The sequence below is a fragment of the Chrysemys picta genome, chromosome 3, assembly GCF_011386835.1.
Source record: "Chrysemys picta bellii isolate R12L10 chromosome 3, ASM1138683v2, whole genome shotgun sequence".
NCBI classification, from domain to species: domain Eukaryota; kingdom Metazoa; phylum Chordata; order Testudines; family Emydidae; genus Chrysemys; species Chrysemys picta.
Genome location: NC_088793.1, coordinates 12,605,043 through 12,614,621, shown reverse-complemented (window position 1 = coordinate 12,614,621; position 9,579 = coordinate 12,605,043). Strand labels below are relative to the sequence as shown.

The following is a 9,579-nucleotide window of genomic DNA, read 5'->3' as shown; positions in this document are numbered from 1 at the left end:
GCACCTTTCAGACAAACAGATGTATTGGAGCATAAGCTTTCGTGGGTGTATGCCCACTTCGTCGGATGCGTCCAATACATTTGTTAGTCTTAAATGTGCCACAGGACTCTCTGTTCCTTTTTACAAATCCAGACTAACACGGCTACCCCTCTGATACTTGTATAAATTATAATTATAAAGATAATTATAAACAGATTGCAACACAAATTTAGTAAATGTGACATTCTTCAAAAAAGATTTCAACAGATCAATATTTCACAATCCATGGTAGCCCATAAATAGAGACTCTCCATCTCCTCTCTATCTTGCGGTGTCTTCTCTCCAGCAACACTGAGCTCCCAGTCAAACTTCAGCCATGAAGATTCTCTACCTACTCTTTGCTGTCTTTTTCCTGGTGCTGCAAAGCTCTCCAGGTAAGACCTTAATGAAATGAAGCGAGAATATAGAAGGACAATGGTGAGTCTGTATTAAGATTTCTAAAAATTGTGTATCATAATTTTTTCAGCTTTTTTTTCAAAAGAGTTGTATGGTTTCAGCAGATACTTCACATTTCACTGGAGAATAGTCCTGGGGTGAGAAAGGTGTCTTTAATGTGCCTATTAAGATCCAGTCAGATTGGCTGAACTATGACCTATAATACTATCAACAACCTTCTACCTAGTGGAGTCCTACAGGGACTGGTTCTTGCTACGGCACTAGTTAAACTTTTTATAAAGGACCTGAAAAAAAAAAAAAGCCCATACAATCATCACCCAGAAAGTTAGCAGGTGACAAAAATTAAGGGAGAGAGCACTCATAGAGAGGGATTTGGATCACTTGGTAAACTGGGAACAAGTTAACAATCATACAGCTAAATCTAAATGTATGAATCTAGGAACAAAGAAGGTTGGCCACAGTTATAGGATGAGGGACTCCATCCTGGGAAGCAGTGACACTGAAAAAAGATTTGGGGGTTGTGGATTGGTAAACAGCTGAAAGTTTCTAAAAAGGTTAATACATAACTTGGATACAGAAAGAGGGAAATCTTGAGTAGGATTAGAGAGATTATTTTACCTCTCTATTTCGCACCTCCAGATGTGACCACATCTTGAGTACTGTTTCCAGTTCTGGTGTCCACACTTCAGGAAGAATGTTGATCAGTTGCATAGGGGTCAGGGAAAAGCCACAGGAATGATGAAAGGATTAGAGAACATGCCGTATAGTGATAGACTCAGAAAATTCAATCTCTTTATCTTAACAAAGAGAATGTTATGGGCTGACTTGATCACAATTTCTAAGTACATGTATGATGAAAAATATTTAATAATGGGCTCTTCAAACAAGAAAATAAAGGTATTTTGTGATCTAGTGATTGGAAGTTGAAGCTAAACAAATTCAGTCTGGAAACGAGATGGAAATTGTTAACAGTGAAAGTAATTAACAATTGGAACAATTTACCAATGTATTCTCCATCCTGGACAATTTTTAAATCAAGAAATATTGGGGGCGGGGGTTTCCTAGAAGATAGCCTCTAAGAAATATTTTGGGGTAGTCCCTTCAGACTAGATGATCACAAAGGTACTTCAGTACCAGGAAAACTGGTTGAAACGATAGTAAAAAACAGAATTATCAGACACATAGATGAATACAATGAGCTGGGCAAGAGCCAACATGGTTTTTGCAAAGGGAAATCATGACTCACCAATCTACTAGAATTCTTTGAGGGGGTCAACAAATGTGGACGAGAGTGATCCAGTGGATATAGTGTAATTAGACTTTCAGAAAGCCTTTGACAAGGTCCCACACCAAAGGTTCTGAAGCAAAGTAAGCATTCCTGGGATAAGAGGGATTGTGCTCTCATGGATTGGTAACTGGCTAAAAGATAGGAAACAAAGGGTAGGAATAAATGGTCAGTTTTCAGAATGGAGAGAGGTAAATAGTGGTGTCTCCATGGGTCAGTACTGGGACCAGTACTGTTCAAAATATTCATAAGTGATCAGGAAAAGGGGTAAACAGTAGATGATACAAAATTACTCAAAGATAGTGAAGTCCAAAGCAGAGTGTGAAAAGTTACAATGGAATCTCATAAATCTGGGTGACTGGGCAACAAAATGGCAGACGAAATTCAATGTTGATAGATGAAAAGTAATGCACTTTGGAAAACATAATCCCAACTATATGTCTAAAAAGATTGGGTCTAAATTTGCTTTTACCACTCAAAAAGGAGATCTTGGAATCATTGTTGAGAGTTCCCTGAAAACATCTGTTCAACGCACAGCGGCACTAACAGAAAATACTAAAAGAATGTTAGGAACCATTAGGAAAGGGATAGATAATAAGACCGAAAATATCATGATGCCTTTTTATAAATCCACGTTAATTAAATGTTGTGTGCAGGTGCTGAATGTTTTGTGCAGATGTGGTTGCCCCAGCTCAAAAAAGATATATTAGTATTGGAAAAGTTACAGACAATGGCAACTAAAATGATTGGGGTATGGAACAGCTTCCGTATGAGGAGAGATTAAAAAGACTGGACATTTTCAGCTTATGTCCTCTTCTTCTGGCCTAACCCAATGAAAATACCCTTTGTTCTAGGGGATTCAAATGTTTGGATTGAAGAGTTTGTGAACCTTCACTTGAGACAGCAGGGTCTGTGCATATCCTTTTCCTTTGATGAAATGACAGACTTCCTATGAGCTTGTATTGTGCAGGAGGGTACTGAACAGTACAAGATGCACATTTCTGAGGGACGAGGCTGACACTGGGAATTGGCTGGTGTTGCTCTGCAGGATAATTCAGGAGTGTCTTGCTGGAAGTTTTCCTCTAATTCAGCTGGGAGTGACTTTCCATGCTAGGGGCTGTGCATAAGCAGGACCAGAAGTGGTTGCTTTGACAGCGGAGCAGTGTAGGAGGCACTGCAGGTTGGGGACCTGAGGGAATACGGCTGTTCAGTGGTCCAGATTCTACCCTGGGGAATGTCACAGTGGATACTTTAAAAAAAGGAGAGCTAAAATCTAGTTTAAAATAGTCTAATATTAATATCCTAAAGGACATTTGGGCCACATGATCATAAGGACCAGCCTGTCTGGAATGTCTAAGCTTGGCAATTGGTCATTGAGTCAGTATTGCCAAGTGCTGAGTCTTCACAAGAATGTCTGTGCCGAGTTTCACTGACAATCAGGCGTTCTGACTGGAGGGACTTGTTTAAACCCTTCTCTTTCTAAAAGTACCAGCCACCCAACCCAGTGCTGAGCTGGTTCAACCCTGCTCAGCCAATCAGCATTTAGATACTGCCTAGTACATCAGTGTTTGGAATCAGAAAGAGTCAAAACCACGGCAGCAAAACCACTGCCCCACTCTTAGAAGTTGGTGGTGCAGACAGCTGTCTGCTTTCCGTACTGTACAGGGGTGGGGCTGTGAAGGACTCCCATGGTCAGTGCTACAGTTCGGAAGCCTGCAGCCAGGAAGCCAGCAGATCTCCTGAATTAAGTCACTCTGCTCATTTCTTAGGAGCAGCCTTTGACTGGGCACAGGCACAGGAAGATAATTGGGTTGACTTGGCCTTGTCTCAGTGAATTGGAAATTCAGCTAATGGGAAATGCCCGTCATGCTGCAATCACAGCCCTTGTTTACACTTATATGTGAATGAAAATGAAGACACTTTTTCTTTGTGCAGGAATCACACAGGGCATCAATAACCTCTCTGCTTGTCGTCGTGCTGGGGGCTTCTGCCACCATAAATGTTACCCTCATTGGACATGGATTGGAACCTGCGGTTTTGGGCAGAATTGCTGTAAATGGAGAAGGGTAAGTTCAGGATGCCACAAGGGAGACATTACTGTGTCTCTAATTTCTATAGCTGTTGTTTAATGACCTTGGAGGCTCAGAGCACATGGCACAACCCTGACATGGGACAAAGGAAAATTCTGCGCTGCCTGATTCTGGACTATCTGGGGTTTCCATGTTCGAGTGAGAGTAATCGTATAGCTGCTTTACTCAGGCTACCTATGGTCTGTCCACAACCCAGAGCAGCCCAGAGTCTCCACAGTGCTCAGTGCTACGTGTGAGCCATGTATTGCTCATGTATTGCAATTACTCTCCACCACTCATTTTGAAGCCCCTCTGGCTTGCCAACATGGCATCCTACAGACAATGTCTGTGGCCAGTCTGGGGTCCGTTTACATCATTGTTTCATTTAGGAATATGGAAAACAACAGGGAAGGTCTGAAGTATATTTCCCAGGTGAGAGTATGGGGGATGCGTCTCCTTCGTATCATTGTGCAGCACTTATGAGACCAAAATGGCTGCTCTATACAACAGGAATGCTTAATTTACCAAAAAGAAACATGTACAAGTTTGGAGCTATGTTTAAGGGTGTGTGTGTCGTATCCCAGTATAAAATGATCAAATCTGTCACAGAAAAATTAGAATAACCAGCAACACGGCTTCTGATTGATGCTTATACTTTTAAGCTTTTCAAAAATGTTATGTCACCCTTTCAGTCATTGACAGAAGGATCCTAATTTCAATAACTACCCGAGGACACATTGAAGCATGGAATTTTCTTGGTAGCATTCACCATAAGGAAAGCTGCCAGTCTCATTCCATTATAATGCCTTCTTCTTACATACTTGTCCTTTTCTGGAAAGGTCTCCTTTGTGGATATCATTTCTGAATTTGAAAGGCCTCCTGTATTCGGACTGAGGGGAGTTGGTAGGACCTGCTGTGAGTCTCTCTGGCAAGAAAGAGAGCAGGGAGGCTGAGTTGACAAAAAGAAATGGCTTAAAAGTGAAACCTGTAAAAGCAAACTGAGATAAGCTTAGAGACGAGCTGAGCAGAGGAGAATTTGGGAGCCCTACGTGGAAGCAGCCGAAGGGAAGAAATGGTCACTCAGCCTCTGAGGAAGCATCTCTAGCCCAGACGGTTTTGTGTTTTTATTTTTAATGTTATTTTACCCCAGGTCGGAGAGATTTTGGTTCAGTGTGGGCGGTGGGGGAGGGGGAGGGAGGGGCGCTAAACCACCAACCCAACAGGAGAAACGGAGACACTGGCCAAGTCTGAGGATGAGAAGGTAAGCTGCATCCACACAGTATGGTTATAATCATGATTTTCCCATAGAAAAAAAGGTATTTTTAAATCATTCCCCTCAAAAATGGAAGAACAATTAAACTCAAGTTGTGACCTGAACCTCACTGCACAGTCCATCCAGAATGACACAGTGTGAAAAACTGGAAATGAACACAGTGATGAACATTTGAGGATTTCAGACAACCGGGTGCTTTGCAGCATTCTTGGACCTGTGTTAAAGAATATCTGGGTCCTGATGCTGCAATAGTGGGGAGCCATGTTGATGATAACATTGCTCCTGTGGGTTTTTGTCGGAAAGAGGCACTTTTGAGCACACGTGTGAAGGCTGTCATGCCTTCTGGGCCCAGTACTCTGTGGTTTGAACCAGAACCCTCCAGAGCTAAATGCTCAATTGCCTTCAGGTTGAACAAACACTCCAGTCTCTAGATGGAGCCTGTAACCGACTCACAGCCATCCACCGAGGGTAATTCATAACACACACTGACCAGTGGGTCACGCATGTATATTATCAGATATGCTCACTCTGCAATATAATTCAAGAAGCACTAGTGCCTTTAAGGATTGATGCTACTTTTAGTCTTTATGGTAGCTCAGTACATACTCGGTGCCTTTCCATTTCTCCTCTTAGAATTCCAGAGCAATTACAAACCTTAGTGACTTCAATGCTAGCATTGCTCAGAATTTCTTTTTACTGGTTTAAACATGTTTCCTACAGTTAAGTTAACTTGGTCTCATTGCTTGTCTGTAGCCAATTCTATGTGTGTTCTTATTGTTAACTGCTGGATCTCCCCTTAGTCTTGTACAAGGTGCCCAGCATGCTCAAATTAATGTCACAGCAGGGACAGGACTCGGAGAGGAAGTTGGGAGGGGTGAGAGGTTTTCCCAGACAGTTTGGGCTTCTTCTCTACAACCAAATGGCTACAGCGGCACAGCAACACCGCTGCAGCTGAGCCAAAGCGCTTCAGTGAAGACGTTACCTGCACCGACGGGAGGGGTTCTCCCATCTGTGTAGGCGCTGCAGCTCCCCGAGAGGTGGTAGGTGCGTCAATGGGAGAATGCACATATCAACCTAGCGCTGTCTTCACCAGGGGTTAGGTCGGTTTCATTGTGTCACTCAGGGGTGTGTATTTTCCATACTCCTGAGCTATATAGTTACACCAACCAAATTTCCTAGTATAGACCAAGCCTAAATTACCAAAGAGGCAGTTTTGAGGCAGTAGAAGTGAAGATAGGAGCTCTGTGCTAACAACTGCACTGCTACACACATGGCTGCTTCACTGAATATGTACAAAAAGAACAGGAGTAGTTGTGGCACCGTAGAGACTAACAAATTTATTTCAGCCTAAGCTTTCGTGGGGTACAGCTCACTTCTTCGGATGCATAGAATGGAACACAAAGACAGAAGATATTTATACATACAGAGAACATGAAAAGGTGGAAGTACCCATACCAACTGTAAGAGGCCAATCAGTTAAGATGAGCTATCAGCAGTAGGGAGAAAAAAACCCTTTGAAGTTATAATCGAATCCACCTTTTCATGTTCTCTGTATGTATAAATATCTTCTGTCTGTGTGTTCCATTCTATGCATCCGAAGAAGTGAGCTGTAGCCCACGAAAGCTTATGCTGAAATAAATGTGTTAGTCTCTAAGGTGCCACAAGTACTCCAGTTCTTTTTGCGGATACAGACTAACACGGCTGCTACTCTGAAACCTGAATATGTACAGAGATTATCATCAGATAGGGAAGTACCATCTGAAGGGTCAAGCTATTAGGCTTACATGAGCTGGAAGACAGAATAGTCCAGGCATTCTTTAAGAATAACTTATTTATCCTCTAATTAAATATTTATTGTTTTAGTTTTAGCTATGAACAAAAGTGTGTTTGAAAGGAAAACCGTACATGGACATGAGTCACATTGTTCTACATCTTACATATTTTTGGTTTTATTTTTCTATATATCATAGAGATTGTCAATATTTTTAAAATTCACAATTTTGATTAATTCCCTCAATGGAATTTCAAATTTCAACTTTTTTTAAAAGTTTGATGAACATTTCTATGATATTGTACATCATATTGCTAGCTATTTTTATACTTACCGGTAATTTGCCGATGTTCTTTTTTTAATCACCCAGCGACTTTATTCATTTATTTTTTTTGGTTGTCACTTAAACTGTGTAGAATGTTAAAAGGAAGGAGTTCTATAAGGAAATGAGAATGTGACTCCTTTAGTAGAGAGTTAGGGACAGAGGGAGGGGAGAGCCATCTTCAGAAGTCCAGCATATTTACTTCAGAAGCCAGCCAGTACACATGTTTAAATATAATAGATAGACTGAATCTGTTCTACAACCTTAAAAAAGAGGAAGTTGGCTTTTACCTCATACTGTAGAAGCTCATGCATTAAATTCCCAAGGCTCCAGGTTCAATCCCGACCGATGTCAAGCAAGTTCTGTTGGAGTTACATCTGCACACACTATTAAATGATGGGGAAGTTCCTGCTCTACCTTGAATTTGAAATGTTACGTTACATTGTCCTTGTTTTAATGGCTATAAACATAGAATGTGAGAGTTTCTTCCCTTTTTTCAGTAAAGAGAGTGAGTGATGGCAGCAGAGATTATCAATGCAGGATCTCTCGGAATCTGGCAGACGACATCTTGCTTCTAAAATCCTTGGATGCTTTTCATCTGGGCTGCAAAGAATCTCGCAAGCTGGAAAAAATCCACAAGGGAGCCCTTGTGTCCCCCCCCCACAATAGCTTGTTCTTCTCCTTTTAGTAAAAGTAGCTGCTGGTTGTGGTGTATTGCAAACATGCCTGTGAGTATTTTGATTCCAAACAGGTGCTGTTTTGCTATTTCTTTTCCATAAAAATCCCTTCCTTCTGTTTTCATAACTACATATAAATAAAATAAACGGTCACTGCCATATGTAAAATCCACCCAGGGGTGTTCCTAGCCCAGGGGACATACATATTTATATGTTTCAGTGAGCTCACATGGATAAATCGTGACCTTTTCCTTGGTCACGATGACAAAGCCGTTTGGTTTGTGTTGTTGTCAGAGGAGTGGGATTCAGTCCCAGTTTGGCTGCAGGGTGTGTAACGCCCACATCAATGCTCCACGGCATGTCGACCCTCTCTCTGCTCCCAAAGCTCCCCATCATGAGGTCCCTTCTCTTGTGCTTGAGTGTCCAGACCTCGCTCTGTGCAGCAGGCTTCCATGCAAGAGCCCAAAGGGCATTGCAAATCCCAAAGACCCAGGCTTATAGAAACCTGAGCAAATTTGCAAGTGATGGTGTAACTGAGGTAGCCACATGGGGTCCTCCCATGGAGAGGGAGAAACAATCGAGCTCACAGCTGCTTTGCATATCTTTGCAGCAGAAAAAGATTGTTACCTCGGGGGCACCATTTCCCCAACCCCGGCTAGTTTTGTACCAGATTTGTGTGAAGTGTGCAGCAGAAGGGAAGATGCTGCCCTTCCTCTCCTCACCCTGTCTGCCCTTCTCCGCTGTTGTTTGCAGCTATGCTGCCCTGACCCCCACTACGGGGCCACCGCTGGCGTCGCTCCTCACCTGCTGATATGCTGCATAGAATGGGGTGGGGGCTGGTATCGGGATGTTCCCTTCCGCCTGCCCATTGCGGAAGTGGGTGGGCAGCGCACGCACCTCACCCCGGCCACTGATCCGCAGAGCTGCACCCACTGTGCCAACTAGGGACTGAGGGTATGGCTGAGCCCTGAGTAGCAGCACCTCCTTGGACACAGCCCCTCCCTGCATCCTGAGTTACACCTCTGTCGACCCCTATATACCTCCTGCCTGCACTCTGAGCTACACCCATCCAGGAACAAAGCCCCTAGCAACCTCCTGCCTGGCCCCTGAAGTACACCCCCACCTGGAACCTGAGCTACCTCAATGCCTGCACACAGTCGCTAGTTACCCCCTGCCTGCATCCTCAGCAGTTTTCAAACTTTTTGAGCTGACCTCCCCGCCCCCGCTATATTTTTTCGTTGTGGGCCCACCACCTTATATACAAAATCTAGAGTTTTCAGGTGCCTAAGTAGCCCCAGGAATCATGATTAATATTCCGCACACCACAGTCTGAAGTGGTGCCCCCGAAGTTACTTCAATCTTTTCTCCACAAACCAGCTCCTTCTCTCAGTGCCCTTTCCTCCTGACCTGAGCCCACATCTTCCTCACAGCCCTTATGGTGAATGTATCAGGGACCAGACCGAGAGGGACTTGTCTTTATTGGGAAAGGCATTGTGTGAGGAAAGGGGTTAATGTATGACCAGGGAAGAGCAGAGGACTAGGACATAGGAAACCTGGATTCTGTGCCTATATCTAGCCTGTTGGGTGACCCATAGGCCTGCCCCAAGAGGAGTTTGACCAATTAGGGCAAGTCCTGGGGCAGAGATTGACATGTAACCTGGAGCAAGAGGTGGCATGTGACCCCCTCTAAAAACTCCTCCCACTCATTTCTAAAGAAATATTATTTCTGTTTTTGAAGCATTACTGC

At 43.3% G+C, this 9,579-nt stretch overlaps 1 long non-coding RNA gene across 1 annotated transcript; it reads left to right on the top strand.

The window, feature by feature from the left end:
* Window positions 1-303: 303 nt before the first annotated feature.
* LOC135982001 (uncharacterized) lies at window positions 304-7,957 on the top strand. The gene is made up of 3 exons (XR_010599200.1): window positions 304-413; window positions 3,656-3,786; window positions 7,656-7,957. It is a non-coding gene; the product is annotated as an uncharacterized LOC135982001 (long non-coding RNA).
* Window positions 7,958-9,579: the final 1,622 nt, after the last annotated feature.